The 18,747-nt window shown below is 36.1% G+C and overlaps 1 protein-coding gene across 5 annotated transcripts in view; it reads right to left on the reverse strand.

Moving 5' to 3' along the window:
* LOC105215090 (serine-rich adhesin for platelets) overlaps positions 1-18,747 on the reverse strand; it is a 158,289-nt gene that overhangs the window by 11,469 nt on the left and 128,073 nt on the right. For 3 of the 5 annotated variants that reach the window (XM_054227827.1, XM_054227824.1, XM_054227825.1), the window contains one exon: positions 13,455-13,513. The exons of 1 other annotated variant lie outside the window; for it this stretch is intronic. The gene's annotated coding sequence lies outside the window, so the exon portion shown is untranslated. Of the gene's footprint in view, positions 1-13,454; positions 13,668-18,747 lie in introns of those variants that run through there. One more of the 5 variants, XM_011188843.3, reaches the window with a different exon arrangement.

The raw sequence follows: 18,747 nt of genomic DNA on the forward strand, positions 1-18,747 counted from the left end.
TTTCATGGCATTTTCCACTTGAGAGTGTTTTGTCACATTTGACATTTTGATTTTATCAACTTTTTATGCTAGTTTGTGCAGAAAAGCTGCTTAAAGTATTATTGCTTGATAAGTAGTATAATTTTCTTGATAAAGAGACATTTAACCACATTGAAAATTATACGAGAAAGAAAATGGAAGAGAAACTAAAGAAATACAGTACATCGAAATTTTTGAAATAAGTTTGTTTTACTTAGATATGTTAGCAGATATTCCATAAAATTATTATTTACCCATGACTTGGTTAGGTTAGGTTGTAAGACTTAAAATACAGTCCCTTGTGAAGCCTGGATGCCCCATAGACTAGCAATTAGGAGTCAACAAAGCGTTTCGACAAAGATTTTTAACTTCTATTTTCGCTATTTCGCGAGCTTGCTCGAAAAAGTGAGATCCAAGAAATCTCTTTCATGAACTCGCAAAGGCGGGACATTCCAGTAGAAAGTAAAGAGATTATTCCAGCTCATCCTCCTCTATGTAACATCTATAGCTAGCGTTCGATAAGATGTTTAACACTAGAGCGTGAATCCCGATGGGACAATATCCAGTAAGAACCCCTACGACTAAGGAGAAATAAGCTTTACCGAAGGCGAAGAATTCGGTAGACCTACCGCGGTTTACTTTGGGCCAAAAGGATCTTGCGACTGCTTATGTGCTAGTGACTGACCAGCGCCTACGCAGCTCAGCCGAGGCCCATCTGTCCATTAGCAAACCGCAATAGGACAACGGTACTCCTACATGCTTTTATGCTTCTAATAGTGAGTCTGATGTTCCTGACCTTACAAGCTCATCAGCCTAACAATTTCCCGCGATTCCGCTGTGGCCAGGAACCCAGACTAATCTAATTGAACAGTATAACAATGCCACCGACACTGAGGATAGGCATTCCTTAACCAACTTTGAGCGCATAGTTAGTGAACACAGGGCTAATATCATCGCTCTACTATACAAGTGGATCGTCACCTCCCTAAAGGTTGGTGCGCCTCGAAGCAATATATTCGTCGCTGCCTTAATAGCAGACATTAAAAAAATACCACAATCGATCCATGTTTCGGTGATGTTTCGACAACCTCAGAGGTCCGATATGACGTCAATTGTTTGTGAAATTTTAGTAAGAATTAAGTCCTGTGTATATATTTACAAGTACGCAGAAGGTAAAAATACTCTCATATATACATAACTGTCGTTGTATTCTAATCTTCTATGCAAAATACAAAACCAAAAATCGAGTAGAATAGTAAAATTCATATGAATTTTTGAAGGTAAATCAATTCGTCCGAAATGATTGCTACAGTTGCTATTGTATGGAGTAAGTCATGCGAAGAGATGTGATGTACTGGTAGCATACATTGGTAGCTCTCTTCAAAACTCATACATAAGCAATGTTCATAGCTCATACCAGGTATGTTCAAAAAGTAACGACAATTTTCGTTTTTTTTTATATTTATTCGTTCATCTACATTAATGTGATGTAGTCCCCATTATGCACTTATCCAATCGTCTTCCAATCGTCGAAGGACTTCTCAAACTTTATTTGGAGATAGCCCTTTGTCGATTTCTCGTTTGCTTGAAAAATGACCCCTCTTACGGTTATCTATGTTTTTGGAAATATAAAAAAGTCGCACGAAGTCAAATCTGATGTATGGGACATCTTTACAGTATATTTTTGCCAAGAATTTATGAACTAAAAACGAAGTGTGAGCTTTTGAACGAAATTTCTTACCAATTGACTGTTGTTATTGCCTTGCTCAGAGTATAACCTACATTCTTGAAGTGAGGTCTTAGTAGTCAATGTCCGACGATGATCTCTACTACATTTATAATACCGAGTGAGTTCCCGCTTGCCGAAAGACCTGATCTACTTTCTAAAATCTATTGTTTTAAACGGTCTATGAATGAACTTAATAGTCTTGGACAGTTTAAAATGAATATACCTCAGGATGAAGTAACAATTTAGACACATTCCATACACAAAAAAATTATGTAATACACACCCTAATATTCATTTATATGCATTTTGTCAATCTTCATAAGTGCCTGAGCTTTCATTCTTGCCCAGAGGTATGAAAAATGCAAAATCTTTTTATATACGAGGGCTGCTATATATATTTCTGGCCTAATAATGAAAATAGGATTATTTATCAACGAAAATGGTTTTATTGTTTTTCAAAATATTCTGCATCAAGATTTATACACTTTTGCATGCGCTCAAACCAATTTTCGAAGCACTTTTTTTTAGCCTTTTTTTGAGCGATTGTCAAATTGTGCGGGATCCAACGAGAACAAACCTTTTTTACGGTCAGGTGTTCATGCAATATCGAATGAATGCTGGTGGGAGAAATGCATAGGCATGCCTCTATCTGAAGGTATGCTACATGACGGTCTTGCATTATCAGTTCACGTACGGCATCGATGTTTTCTGGCACAACGGCTGTTTTTGGACGACCTTCACGGAATTCGTCTTTGAGCGAGCGTCGACCACGATTGAATTCGTTGTTCCAGTTTTTCACAGTGCTATAGGATGGTGCTTCATAGCCATACAAAGATTTTAGTTCATCGATGCACTCTTGTCGCGATAATCCACGTCGAAAGTTGTGAAAATGTTCACGAGTTAATTCCATTTTTTGGCCGAGATGAATTTTTTAATTCCCTGTAAATAAAACAATTCACGATTAATTGACAAAACGTTCTGAGTGATGTTATGCTAAAAAATGTCAAACTTTCCAATGGAAATGTCAGATTGCACCTGGCAACACTTAATGTTGCCTAGGCCAGAAATATATATAGCAGCCCTCGTATAGTATACGTATGTACTTTTTATGGCTAACCTTACAACCATATTGAACACTAGTATTTTTTCTAAAAATATTCTTACCGAGAAAAGAAAAGCTTAATCTCATACAAATCTACAACAAAAACTATAGTATTTATATAATTCTTCCACTTACTTATACCGAACTCATTCAATTCAAAAATATGTCGCTTAGTACATCTCTCTTCTTCATGAATGGCAACACTTAATTGTTGTCGTTCATGTTCATTTCCATTTTCATTGATGTACGAAAATCAAGTGCGCAAAAATGTCGAGAACTACATTAAAAGGTCATACCAGCATGAAATTAGAATTTATCTGATTACCTAAATTCAGCATTCTTTGTTTGCTATCAGTATTCAACTCACATTTTCTATGATGCCATGAAAATGTATCGACATACCGTTACAACACGGTTGCATTGTGCGTTTGCTTTTGCCATACGTTTAAGTGAAGTGAAGAAGGAAGTACTTAGTTGAGGGCTCTTCATTGCCGTGTGACGTGCTCACTTGTAATACACTTGTCTGTGTCTAATCAAGTTTTATCAGTTCACTTCCAATTGATTGCACAATTGTTATTGTATTGTATGCGAATGCTTTCAAACACGTGCGACAATTTTTGTTTTGTGATAATTGTACAAAATTAAGGTTCATCTAGGCATACAAATGTTCACATCATCATTGAATTTGAATATGCTCACAGTTTTGGTAGTGGATTTGAGTTAGGGTTGGGATTAGGCTGCTTACAATATTGTTAAATGATGGAATCTGCTCACGTAACATAAGCTAAACTAGTTAAGTGGGTTTCATAGTATTTTCACTCGAATATGTGCCTAATGATCAAATAAGGTCTCAATAAAAATTTAGCAATTCTATCTTCGTTGTTGAAGTTTGCTATAGTCGGGAGTATTACTAATTCTTGCCAGAAACAGATTGTGCTCTCCGAAGGAACCCTGATAAGAATCACCTGAACAACTCGGTCGATTTAATGAAGCTTCTGAGTTTTTTCCATCCCTGCTGCCCAAGTTCTCTCAGATTAGAGAAATGGGAGCCATGGAAGGTACTTCTTAACCGACAGAAGGCTGGGCATAAAGCAGAGATAATGCTCTAGTGTCTCGTCATCTTCCGCACACGCCCTGTATTCTGCCGATTCTACTATACCAAGTCTCCGCAGGTGGCCTCTTAGAGGTAGGTGCTTAGTTCTATTTTGCTCAAAATAAGAAGTCTACCACATAGTAGACACATTGTGGTACGACTCGTGTTGCACATGTTCCAGGACCTGAGATATTCCCCTAGCAACCATTGCTTTAGGCAGTGCTTGAGTGAGAAAGGTCTGGGACAGTTTAAGGGAACTGCGTTCCCGGCTGCCCCTGAGCGGGCCAACTCATCCGCCTTTTCGTTTCCTTCTACTCGTACACCTATATAACCGGGTATACAGATAATTTTAACTGAGTTTTCTCCCGCTAGTTTATTAATTGCCTCCTTGCATAATCTGACACATTGAGACTTCGTGATGGCTCATCGGATAGCCTTAATTGCGGCTTGGCTATCCACAAAAAAGTTGATGGACCTGTTTGTTTGGGCGCAAGCCCACTTAGCGCTTTCCCTTAGTCCGACAATCTCAGCTTGAAATACCGAGTTGAAGTCGTTGAGATTTAAGCTGCTTTCTGTATGTGGGTTTTTACAGAAGAAACCTGCTCCCATTCCTGTTTCGCCTAATATGGAAAAACACTAAAGACACACTTAGACTAGTATATCCTTCTTCGTAGTTTTCGTAGATGATCTATTCTTTACTGGGGTTCATTGCTTTTTCGGATATTTTGAGAGGTATAGAAATGTTTTCGGCATGAATATTAGCCTTGAGCTCATCAAGGGTCCAAAGGTTATAGGCATTCTCATTACTTTCCTAAACCAGCCAATACTTCTCCACTGTCGCTAAATTCCTTCCCAGCAACCATTGTCTTGAGGTCTCAAGACAAGAAAAAGACTTCTGACACCTGAGTCAGATCAGATGGGTTCAGTCGCTTTGCCATCGTTTTCATTGATTATGATCGTTTTTGATGTCCCGCACGTTCGTCTGATATCTTTATCAATACAAACTTTTTATAGATTTCCAAAATCGTATTACAGAACTTCTTTAAGCCATCCACTATATTTCAATCATTGGTGCTCATATGTCCTCTTATCTTTGGAACATATTAAAAAACAGATTGAATTAAATTGCTGTGGCTCTCATACAAACATCTACGATCGTGATGATTTATGAGATCCAAAAACCCTGGCGCATGGAGAAAAATTGTGCCGCTGGGCTGCCACTATATAGATATCTTATAACTGCCAGAAATTGGAAATACTTATTTCTACAAATACTCATAAACCGGAAAACATCTTCATGTATTTCAGTATATGAATTATTGTAACTGCTGCATTTCGATTGATACACGATTTATTTGTACGTAAGCTAAGATTGCCTTCTTACTTCGTTTGATTTATCAAAATTTTAATCTTTCTTTTTCCTATGTCACACCATTCTTCCACTCTCTTCTCATATTTCACTTTGTGGGCTTCCACATAGAAATATTTGTGCTTCTTTCTGTTTGCGAAAATACCATTCTATCCCCAAGGTAGGATAATCACCCGCTTTCCATTTCAATATACCATTCGCCGAAGTTTCTCTTTTTTATGACTTTTATTACGCAAACCTCTCGGGAAACTTATGCGTGGCTGTCAGGCAATCCAACACAATCCGGCAAGCAGCCCATCAAGCCACCAACCAGCCAACTTTGTTGTCACTTTGGGGAATGCGTCACGATGAGATCATTAAAATATGACACAATAAACAATAAAATCATCGTGGGAGGAAATGTAGAAAAATTAAGGGTAAAGTTATTGGTATGCGTAAATGGGAGAATTCAGGCGAGCGGACGGTGTATGTCTCTCATTAATTCGCGCTTCGAAACTTTTTTTATGTTGATAAAATTTTATGAAAGCATTGGTGCGTAATTAAATATGAAAAATACTTGGGCAGATACTTTTGATGGATTTTTAGTTGAGTCATTACATGCTGGATTGAGTTTAATAAGCGTATTAAATTTTTTTTATAGCTACTCGCTACCGAAGTTTGTTGCAAATAAAATATTTAGTAAGGAAAGGCGGTATAGTTTGTGGAGTCTTAAAGCCTTTGTTTTAGCAAACGACATTTTAGAGGGGGAGTGACATAAGTGGCACTACATTGGTAAACGTGAGAAAGGTAAAATCAGCAATATAAATATTTGTTGTTTTTTATTATTGTGGAAGTTCTCTCTCTTTAAGGCTGATTTGGGAGCATTTGCTTAAATAACAATCAAGGAAGGGCTAAGCTCGGGTGTTATCGATCATTTTATACTCTCGCAATTTATTTTTGTAATTTTAATAAGATAACACACAATTTGACCAACTTCCACTGGAATAACGAAAATCGTTATATATTATGCTAGCAGACCCGACCACACGTTTTTGTGGCTAAGGTATACATTAAGTTAGTAAATTTTTCAATATAGTAAAATAAATCTTACGCATAAAGAAGAAAACGTTATAGCCGGTATATTGATTGATATACATTATTGTGGATCTGTATTAAGCGTAAATCATCATAGTTTGTTAAACTTAAATTTTTTTTAATCGTATATTGAAAGGAGTATGTAACAAATTAGCAAATTTCATAGTTGGCTCAATCTTGGCTTCGATGGCGATATTGATTGCGATTGACACTTTGAGACCATTGACATCTTTGTTTTTTACCACCAAAATAGGTCATTCAATCATCCATTTATGGTTATTATATTGTGATTATTTATAGCCTATGACCATTTCTAGGTTATCATCTATCACCATACCAAATTGCATCAAAATCCGTTCAGCCGTTTAGGCGTGAAAGAGTAACAGACAGACAGAGTTACTTTCGCATTTATAATATTAATAATATTAATAATATGGATATAAGAGCTGGGGTAATTCCCGTCTCGATTTCACTCATGTTTACCATCAAGGTACATTATATCCAAGCCTATACGGTCCCTTATTTCTGATAAGATATCTCACATACTAACCGATATATGCGGTATAAAGCCCAACGGACGTTTGAAAACCCTAATGTAATATTAAATATATGGGAGCTAGGGGAAGTTATGATCCGATTTCACCCAGTTTGGCACAGGGATAATTTATTACAAGAAAAATATTTCCTCTATTTAAAATATCTGAGAGATTTAAAGATATTTTCGGTATAAAACTTATCCATTGGCACTGAGGCCAATGTTCTATATCTGGGTCCTCAACAGTTATTGTTCGATTTCCACATTTTTTAACTGAGTGATGCCAAACCTCAAATGCAGTGTTTGTATAAAGCTTTATTCCGATATCTTCATTGTTTCTTTATTTATGCATTATAAAATAAACGAATCAGATGGAATTTGAATTATGTTATATGGGATGTGGGCGTGGTTGTTACCCGATTTTGTCTATTTTCCAACTGTAATATCACGATATCAAGAAAATATGATGAATATATTAACGCCATAGTCCCATTTTACATTTCTTATACCAATCTGAGAGCATCTTATCTTAAGAGGCACACCTAGTGTAATGGCCTAAAAAAAGGTGATTTTTGGGAATTTTTATTAAAAAAACTACTTTATCAATTATTTAAAAATTTTAAGAATATATTTATACATGTCTCAAGAATATACAGTGAAATTTTTAAAAAAAGAAAAATTAAATATTTTTTAAGTTATAGTCGATCTCCAACGGCGCGAAATAAAGGTCCTACACGGCTGCAGTGATTCCGGCCTTCTCCGTGGATGAAATCCAAAAAAAAAATCCTACGATAAAAAAAAATCAAAAATTGACAAAAATAGTCGAATTTTACCCAAAATTTTGGTCGTTTTTGGCCTGCCAAAATTCGATTTTTTGATCAGATCAAAAATCGATAGGTCATTGTACTTCTTCTTCTTAACTGGCGTAGAAACCGCTTACGCGGTTATAGCCGAGTCCACAACAGTGCGCCACGCATCTCGATAGGTCATTGTACGGAGAACTATATAAAGAACATGTAAAAAAAACTCGATAGTGATCGGATCATTTGTTTTTGAGTAATCACTGCAGCAAATTCGGTAAATGATGTTTCGAGAAAAACACGTTTAAAGATAAAATGATCGTATTCACTGTTACCGAGCGGCTGCTCTTTAAATTGCTATAACTCAAAAACTATTTGAGATGTCGATTTGAAATTTTAATATGTTATTTTTAAAGGTGTAATCTACAATCTGTATGAACAAAAAAAAAATGATTTTTTTGAAATTTCACACTAGGTGTGCCCCTTAAAAACACCTTCGATTAGTATTAAGGAGTTGTCTAAAATTCGTCAGAAACCGGCCAGAAACGATGAGAGTCAATTAAGAAGTAGAAGAAGAAGAAAAAGAAGCAGTTTAATCCCATTGGAACTGTTTTTGTCCGCCTCTAAACTCTCACCGCTAATCTGCCATTCATTCTAACCACTCACTAATCCACAACTTACATTCAACTAATCTACAATTATGAATTCTTAATCTATAGGAGATTCTAGAAAGATTTGCATAACAAATGCGCTTCCAACGCTCAACGGAAGCAAATGTATGCAAAACAATTGTTGTCCGCCTTACATTTGCTTACAAATGTATATTTAAATATTGCTATTGTTATTGTTGTTCTTGTTGGCATTGTAATTCAAGTTCATTTCATATTTATGAAGCAATAATTACTTAATTGGTATAATCCCACTTGAAAGTTGGCAAAGTCAAGCACAAAATGTCGACACGTTCTCAACAAACCGCCAATTAAAAAGTGGTGTCCATATTGAGGACCCTCGCCGCGCCAACACACAGGAAGCAACGGACAGTGGTGCACTACGAAATTTTAATTTTGTAGTCATAGAATAATTTGTGTGTGTGTGTGTGAGTATATGAGCGAGTGATGGTAATGCTGGTAAGCACCGCAATGACGTATACATTACACCACAGTGTCGACCCCAGAGGACGTTTATATACAACAAATTATCGGCTTATTCTGGACAATTATTGCGAGACGGACAAACGGACATAAGGTGTTCGCTGACAAGTGTGGCGAAGTGCATATAAATACAGTTATATATGCATGAATATACATAAATTCATTAGCATAGTAGTGATAGATAACTGTGTTGCTGCAGGGGCTATACATAGTTGGGCAGGGCAGTTTGGTGAGCAGCATGGAGAGTTTTAACAGTGAAATGGACCAGAGAGCATATTGGAGATATAATAACTTCTCATAGTCGCTTTTACTCCATTATTTATTTTGTCCGACTTTGGCAGACATTATTTAGACATCACCAAGGGCGATTTTTACATTTTTTTTAGGACGATTTACATCTAGAAATTTTATTATCATGTAGCTCCCAGCATTTTTAGTTAAAAGTTATTCCATTATTTCCGATTCCATTTCTTTACTACCTCTGGTAGTAAAACTTGAACTTGGTATATATACCTCTATACAGCATAAACCGATTAATATTTTCAGTTTGTACATCTGAAATAATCACTTGGATGAAAGCTATACTTAATAACAGTGATTCAAACACGTAACGCTTCATAGTTCTTTAGGATTCTCAATTGGTCAAGCATCGTCTAGTAGAGATTTCTGTCGATTTATAAATTATAAACCGGTTTTCTGATAAGAATCTTCTTTGATATCCTTTCTTAATTTTCGGAAGTAATAATAATTTAATTGATTCCTCTTGAATGAATAACATACCCTATTTCTTTCGAAATTTAAAAAAATTCCCGTTATTTTTTGAATACTCTTCCATACAGCATAAACTGTATAATATTTTCGCGTCCACATATAAATAATTAGCTTAGGAGTCTCACTATCACCCGATGAAATGTGGGTTTAAATCATTCTTACAAGAAACACTTCTTTCAGTTCTCTGTAGGATTCTCGGTTCGTCGAACAAGATTTCAGATATAGATTTCAGTTGAAGTCCTTATGTAAATTATATAAAGGTTTCAGATTTAAATATTCAAAACAGCTTAGCTCTGTTTAATTCTCACACCTTTAATGTTTTCTCTTGCGGTTCGGAACAAGCAATATTCTGATTGATCTCTTCTGAATTAAACACTCAAAATTGCTCTTTCGAGCTTTTTTCCTGTCTTCTGCATCAAGCCGAAATGAGCAGTTTTACATTATTGCTGAAAAATTAGTCTTCAATGAAAGCTTTCCTTAGATTATTTCTTCGCAGTCGTTCTTTTTATAAAACCTCTCTCTCAGGATTTTTAATTAAAATTTAAGTGAATGTCTCCACGTTGATTTGAATCTATACTTATAACAGTGATATTATTCAGACAAGGTCAAACCAGGTTAATCCTCACAAGAAATGCTTCTATCGATTCTTTTTAAAGGACTCTCACTTCGTCAAGTTAGATCTCAGATAAAGATTTCACTCGAAATCGTAACGTAAATTTTGTACAGGGTTTCTGATTTGAATCTTCAAAAAAGCTTAGCTCAGTTTAATTCTCACACCTGATGTCTTCTCTTGAGGTTCGGAGCAATCGATATTTTATCGATCTCTCCTGAATTGATTACACGAAATTTTTCTTTCAAGTTTTTCTTTCTGTTTTCTGCATGAATCGAGTATGAGTAGTTTTCCAGTATCGCTGAAAATCGCTTAGTCGTCAATGGAATCTTTCCTCAGGTCTTTTCATCGGTCATTAGTTAAAAGCTAGCTGTATGTCTTCACGGTGGTTTAAATCTACACTCGATCACTGTTATACCCTTCAGATAAGGTCAAACCAAGGTATTTATCACGCGTAAGCGCTTCTGATTTCTTTACTACCCTAACTTGGTCGACCAAGGTCTCAGGTACAGACTTTAATTGAAGTCGTAATGTATATTATGTACGGGGTCTTCAAAAAAGCTTACCTCGGTTTAATTCTCACACCTTTGTTGTCTTCTCTTGAGGTTCGGAACTAACAACGTTTTGATTGATCTCTCCTGAATTGATCACACAAAGTTTAACTTTCGATTTTTCTTTCTTCTCTGTATCAAACCGATAAGACTAGTTTTCCGATATTCCTGAAATCTTTTATAATAGGGATTTTGTCAAATTGGTGGGGATTCTTTCAAGAGATCAATTTTATTCTGTTGTAACTCTTCCTATGTGTACTATGAATGGCTTTGTTCATTTGAATAAGTATAGGTTTCCAATTGATTCTCATAAATTATGTTATATAAAAAATGCTATTCTCCGTTGTCTTCAAATCGGAGAGTCAGGGATTCAAAACCGGAAAGACAAAAAAAATATTATTAGAGGTGTTTAATAATATATATAAATTTCTAAATCTTTGCTGAAATCAGCACCCATTCTATAAATAGAAAGGTTCAAAATGTCAAAAAACCAAAGAGATTAAATTTAAGCGCTCCACTGCACTACTGACTATTGACCCGCTGCCGTGTGCGCCAACGCATATTTCCCTCACATTACTGAAAACACTTGTAGTAATAGACAAGCAACCAGTGTCTAGACCAATTTATTTTATCTGCAGCTCTAACTTTGAGAGTGTCGTGTCATTCCCGCCGCCAACTAAGCTGTGCCAACGCCAACACAACACCGGATAATGTCACAATAAATTTAAATAAAATTTTCATGAGGGCAGACGCTGGGGCGTATACGAAACTTTGGCATTTCTATCGCTATTGCTGCTTTGGTGGCACCACAGCCTGCAGGGAATTGTTGTCAAAAAACGAAAACAAAAAAAACACTAAATAAATATATAAAAGAACTTGCGCGAAAGAAGTAAAAGTGAGATGCAAACAAAGATAATCAGGCGAGAGCAAAAGTAATAAAAATAATATAAATAAATACGAAACGAAGAAGCGATTTTGTGTTCAGCTCGAGCGCATTGAAGCGTTATAGCTGATATCTGGCATTAGCGTTGTTTGTAACGGTTTGTTTGGATTTTCATAATGCGGGGATTAAGCATTGTTACTGGCAGTGAAATAGCAGCTTTGATGCCTGAATATATATAGCCAAAGGCGCATTTGCCGTGAGAGGAAGGTATTAAAAGAAGTAAAAAGCGAGTTTTGACTGTTTACGCTTTTACATTAAATTTATTCCATTTATAATATAGCACTTGCTGCCATTGTAAAACTATTATGCAATCTTCAAATGGTCTTTGATTTTTATAGTTGTCAGTTCAGTGCTTTCAATAAAAAATGTTTAGTTTGCCCATTTTCACAGGCGTAAAGTGTAATGTGTTTTATAATACTATTCTGTAATAATTATGGAATGAAATTCTGTATAGACTGAAATCAATTGAAAGGCAAACGGATGGACGGTACAAGACATAACTCCGTGTAACTTGTTCCTATTTCCAAAAATAAAGAGCACCAAAAATTGCCGTCGTTTTACAAACAGAGAAATCGCTGAAAGAGCAAAAGACTATAACAAAAATTGAGTTTGAGAAGTGTTCGGAAAATTCGCAGCTCATAGTCAATGATTCCCTTCCAATCCCACCAAACACACAGCAAAACCTTCCTGGCCGTCAATACCAGCGTGGCCATTGTTTGGGACGAACAATCGGCCGTCGATCACGGCCGTTTTCATGATATTGATATTTCGTTGATATTGTCGTATGTGATCCATATTTCGTCGCCAGTCACCATCCGCTCGAAAATAGATCGAGTTCGTTCCGTTTCAGCAGCATATCGCAGGCGTTTATTCGGTCCAGAAGGTTTTTTTGCGTCAAATAATGCGGCACCCAAACTTCAAGCTTTTTTGTGTATTCAGCCTTCTGCAGATGGTTTAAAATGGTTTGGTTTATGGACTAACTCCCATCTCCTGGGTGATGTCACGAGATGCCACATGCCGGTCTAACTCGTCGTCACAGGTCTTCCGCCGGCTGGCTTATTCATGGTGTCGTTTTCACCCGCTCTGAATCGTCGAAACCATTCCTCCGCATTTCGAAGTGATAGAGTACCATCCCCCAAAACACCATTAATCTCACGGAATGTTTCTCTAACGGATTTGCCTTTAACGGGGGAAAACTTTAAAATAGCGCGAATTTCGGCGTTAGTGAACTCCATGTATAACTGTTGAACGCAATATCTAAACTAATCATGTGTATCGTAGTTTTGTGGGTTATGGCAAGATCTTTCAAAGATGTATAGTATTGCTAGATATGAGCACTGTAGTGCTTTATTCATAGCCGCTTTATTCATAACCTTATATTTCATATAGAATATCTGTTCCATTTAACAATGTGATGTTCTTGACTAGGACTCCAATGTTGAACGATATCAAAGGAGTCAAGTTAGTATCCGGTGAATATTACCTTTACAATTCCAAGCTAACGCTTGTTTTTTAAAGGGAATTCATCACTTTATATGAACTTATTTCGAATAATTCAGGGTTTTAAATGAACTCTTTCATTAAAAGTTCTCAATGCAGTTATATAATACACCGTTCGATTTAAATCATAAAAAAGTTATTTGGACCGATCTAACGTTTGAGACTAATATAAAGAAAGTCTCAGATATATTTGTATGTTTTTACTTACTTCATCGAATAACTGCGTTCACTGACAGACGAAATTAAGCAAACTGATTTCGAAAATATCTGAAAAGAAATTAGGGAGTAATTATTAGAATTATACGTACATTAGGGTGGCCCTTAGTTGTATGAAGGATAAAAAAGTTTCTGGATTCTCGATCGCACCCCATAGAAATATGCGAATAGCCCAAAAACTAGCATATACAAAGTTTTGGGTCAATCAAAAAAGGTTTAAAGGTTGCGCAAGGAGCTCGAAATCCTGAAAAAATAAGAATTTTTTTGTCTCAGACTTCCATATTTCAAAGTCACATTATCGTGGTTTCCATGCCGTAATAAGATAATAACAATAACATTAGAACCGTTATAATGGTATATCACGAGCATGCGACGCTTGAGAATGCACCACATTAAATTTACTTTCATATTTGTATTTCAGTAACTCTATCATCAATCGACCGATTTTTAAGATTGTGGTAATTTTGGAAAGGTAATAAAATGCAGATCTTATTACAGTATGAAAACCAGATAGTGTGGTTTTGAAATATGGAGACATAAAAATGGCAAAAATTCTTAATTTTTCAGGATTTCAAGCTCCTTGCGCAACCTCTAAACCTTTTTTGATTGACCCAAAACTTTGTATATATGTACTAGTTTTTGGGCTATTCGCATATTTCTAGGGAGTGCGATCGAAATTCGGAATACTTTGGAAAATAAGGGCCACCCTAACGTACATATGTATATTACACTATACTGAATATATAATAATATAATACACAGATTCAAAATAGAGCCAGATGGCTTTTTAACGCTACTCTGTTAAGCTATAGTTCAGATGGTAAAAATTATATCATTCAGTCATAGAAAAAGTGTAATATTTATGTTTTATCTTGTTTAGGAATTGCACCCTTAGTCCTCGCATTTAATCCCACCTCATTTTACAAATTATGATGAAAGTCAGCGAAAAAAAATTTAATTTGCAGCTACTTAAATATTAAATAGAATAGCTTCATATAGAACACATACACCTTCATATAATTTCAAACATACACGACTCCTAACTAGGGATGGCAAAAATTTTTTTTTAATCGATTAAATAATCAAATGATTAATTGCAAGATATAAAAAAATAATTGCAATTAATTGCAATTAATGTAAAAAAATCGATTAATCGATTAATTCCAATGTTTGCAACTTTGCGTAAAAATAAAACCAATAAAATATTGGAGACTATATTCTTATTTCAGACATTCAAATTGTGTTCGTATATACACAAAAAGAAAAACGGAAATAAAATTAAAAAATTGTATTAAAAATTCATTTGTCTTAGCATAAAGGAATATATATTCATTGAAGTCAAGCAAATTTAGAAGTCTGTTCAACCAAGTTTGAAGAAAAAGCAATTTCGATAAACGTATTGTTGTCAAACGATTGCGTATTTCGGTCGCAGTTGCACCCGCTTTTGAGAAAAGCCGCTCAGCTGGTACTGAGGTACCAAGTAGATGACAATACTTTTTTGAAAGTCCGTACAGTTTGGGTAAACGGTTTTCATTTCTTCCCAAGCCTAAATAGTGTTTCGACTTAGATCTAATACCTGACAATTCAAATAAAAGTTCAATTCATCTTGTGGAGATGTAAAATCGTTGTCCTTCCTCCTTCTTTTGTGCACTAGAGTGCACAAAATGGTGTCAGTGTCATCATCACTTAGTGAAACATTGTCTTTACTCCTAGATTGCAGAGTCTAATTTGTACACATATATTTATATATAACTAGAAGAAATTTAAAATATAATACCGATTGCTCCAACTTACCACCAATTTCCAGGCTACAGTTGCATGCTTTAATTTTAAATGCTGCAACATATTTGATATGTTATTAGAAAATTTTAAATTTTTGCAGCAAAATTGACATTTAACGTAGTTATTGCTTATTTTATTAAAAAAATGTCCACACTTCGCTTTTAACTGGCGCCATTGCTCTTCAAACAACTTAACGTAAAATGCGTTTGACTTAACTGTAAATGCAGTGTTACCAGACATTCATTTGTTGATATTAAACTACGTTGACATATTAGAATTTAACTATGTTTACACCGTTTGCAATTTCGACCCCTGTAGCTAACTTAGATGAACATAAAATGTATTAAATTTCAAAATGCTGTTTGCGATTATTTTGCAATTACTCGAGTAATAGTCGAGTAATTAGAAAAGGTGTTTCGATGCAATTAAATCGTAAATTGAATGAAAATAATCGATTAATTTAATCAAATGATTAATCGTTGCCATCCCTACTCCTAACACACTTCCCACGTTCCACATCTTCACATCAATTATTCATTTTCTTACTAAAAGCCGTAAGACTCCCTTGAAATAGCGGAAAATACTGCGTTAGATAGTGGTAGCGTGCACCTATATGTCTTGTGCTCACATTCGTACTTCTTCGTAAAAAGTGTGATACTATTTTCTTTAAAATTAAATTAAATAGAGGAGTCATGACTTCGTCTTACGCTAAATTCAAGCGTAGATAAAGTGAAGTGAACAAGTGAACTAAATAAAGTGAGCAAGTAAGTGAGTGAATAAGTAAATTTAGTAAAGGTATACTCGTATATAGTAAATACATGTATGTATGTATGTATGTCAGCGCGTGTATGTCTCTAGGTAGTGTATGCTATTGCAAGTCCCTTCTTAATAAGCGCATCTGCAACGTCTTCCACATTCATTAGTCTATACATATGGATATATACAACAAATAAGCGACATTTTATGGGTTTAGGTTGTTGTTTTGGGTACATGCTTCAGCTTAACCTGCAACCTGCAACGTGCAACATGCAACACAAACTGTGATTTAATGACACTAAACGTAAACGGCTTTTAGCTTAGTTGAATCTGCGCTGTTGTTGTTTTTGTTATTTTTAACGTTGCTAACAAGTTTTGGTGTCTGTCTAAGCTGGAGGCTTGCATTTTACTATGCGGTGTTGAGGTTGATGAAGGCAATGCATTACTTAGTAGTGAAAATAAGGCTATTGTTCGTTTAATGCCGCTGCCTTTGGCTGTTGGTGTGTGAACGTGTGTACATGTATTATGCATGTGTATGTGTCTCCACATTATATGTTAGCACGCATAGCGTATCTATTACATTTGAAGAGTGACTCTAGCAAACACACACGCACGCTTGAGTCCGCAGGTGTAATATAGGAATTACTGCTATTACATACACATTTACAAACAGTTATATAATTACATACAAATGTGTATATATATTCTTGCTATGGATCCAGGGACATATGGAGCCTTATGCAAAAGGCTCCCGCCAAAGTGGGTGTGGCCACGACTACACCTCATTTAAACGCTTGACCGCTTGCTGGTATGACCCGGCATCTTCGGTGATTTATTTATTTCGCGTAGCGACATTTAGCTGCGCAATTTATTCTTAGCTCTGTTCTATAATTACGGCAGTTAGCCTGTAGTTCGTACTTAGTTACGCGACGCTCGATTGTAATTTAATGGGTCAGCAAAGTGTTTTATTAATACTTTACATATTTATTTTAAAAGGAACGGAAATAAGTTCAACGAACCGGATATAGACGAAGGTGTTTAAGGATATCAAAGACCTAGGGTTAATTGAAATGTTATTATACAAATTATTTAAACGTGTTTGTAAAAGGTGACAAATTAGAGCAGGATACAATTTAAAATTTCCTTTTGAACTTCCAATATGAATAATTGGCAAATATCTCCCTTCCGCCCTTTTGTCTGTTGAATTTCGCAGCTATGTATAAAGCACTAAAGAGCTTGTATTTGGCAATACTATACATCTTTGAAAGGTCTTGACATAACCTACAAAACGACGATATGCATGATCAGTTTGGATATTGCGTTTAACAGTTCTAGACGTGTAAATATTAAGTTCTCTAACGCCAAAATTCGCGCTATTTTTAAGTTTTCCTTCGTTAAAAGCAAATCCGCTAGAGAAACATTCCGTGAGATAGCCGGCGGAAGACCTGTGACGACGAATACCGATCAAATCATGGAAAACATCAAGTTAGACCGGCTCGAGACATCGCCCAGGAGATGGGAGTTAGTCAACAAACCATTTTAAACTATCTGCAGAAGGCTGGTGAAACGGAACGAACTTTACCCATTTTTGAAGCGAATGGTGACTGACGACGAAAAATGGATCACATACGACAATATCAAGCGAAAACGGACGCGGTCGAGGGCCGGTGAATCGTTCCAAACAGTGGCCAAGCCGGGATTGACGGCCATGAAGGTTTTGCTGTGTCTTTGGCGGGATTGGAAGGGAATCATCCACTATGAGCTGCTCTCATATGGCCAGACGCTTAATTCTACCATCTACCGCGAACAACTGGACCGCTTGAAGCAGGCGATCGACCAGAAGCGTCCAGAATTGGCCAACAGAAGGGTGCAGTGTTCCGCCAGCACAACGCCAGACCATACACTTCGTTGATGACTCGTCAGAAGCTACGGGAGCTCGGATGGGAGGTTTTATCTCATCCAACGTATAGGCCGGACATAGGACCAAGTGATTACCACCTGTTCCAGTCCATGGCGAACGCCCTTGGTGGTGTAAAGTTGAATTCAAAAGAGGCTTGCGAAAAGTGGCTGTCCGAGTTCTTCGCAAATAAGGAGGTGGGCTTGTACGCGGGGGATATTATAAAGTTGCCGTCTTGATGGAAACAAATTATCGAACGAAACGGCGCATATTTGAACTAAATCCGATCCCTGCAACACTTTTTATAAAGCATTGAATAAAAATAAAAAAAAACGGAAGGGTAATATCAATTCGTACTAATTTTATAATCATATAAACGTCACTGGAGGCAGATGTTATCATAACACTGCAGCTATTATAAACCTTCCGTTTTGTTTTCAAGCCCAGTTAACCGATAGTGTATTAAATCTGTTTTTAATATCTAAAAATATCAATTTTCAATTACTTCTAATAGTAAGCCTTCTCTTGATTGTATTAAATATTTACATACACCTAAGTGGCACACTAGTGTACCTCATTTACATTTTATTAAACCACTTTCAAAAAGACATGCTATTTTTAGACCCTTCATCCAAACCATGACCTTACAACACACCACAACAAGTTCAAGGAGTTGCGAAACAACCAAGACTCTACTATTATGCATAAAAGGGTCGACTCTTCAACATCCGTTGTTTGCTTTGCCTATCCGATTTGCCATAACTGATCGTGTCTTGTGTGTGCGTGTGTGTGTGTGACTTTGTTATTTGTTTGTTTATGAAATACGTGATGCTATAACGCTCCTACTGCT

Source organism: Zeugodacus cucurbitae, chromosome 3, assembly GCF_028554725.1.
Source record: "Zeugodacus cucurbitae isolate PBARC_wt_2022May chromosome 3, idZeuCucr1.2, whole genome shotgun sequence".
In the NCBI taxonomy this organism is placed as follows: domain Eukaryota; kingdom Metazoa; phylum Arthropoda; class Insecta; order Diptera; family Tephritidae; genus Zeugodacus; species Zeugodacus cucurbitae.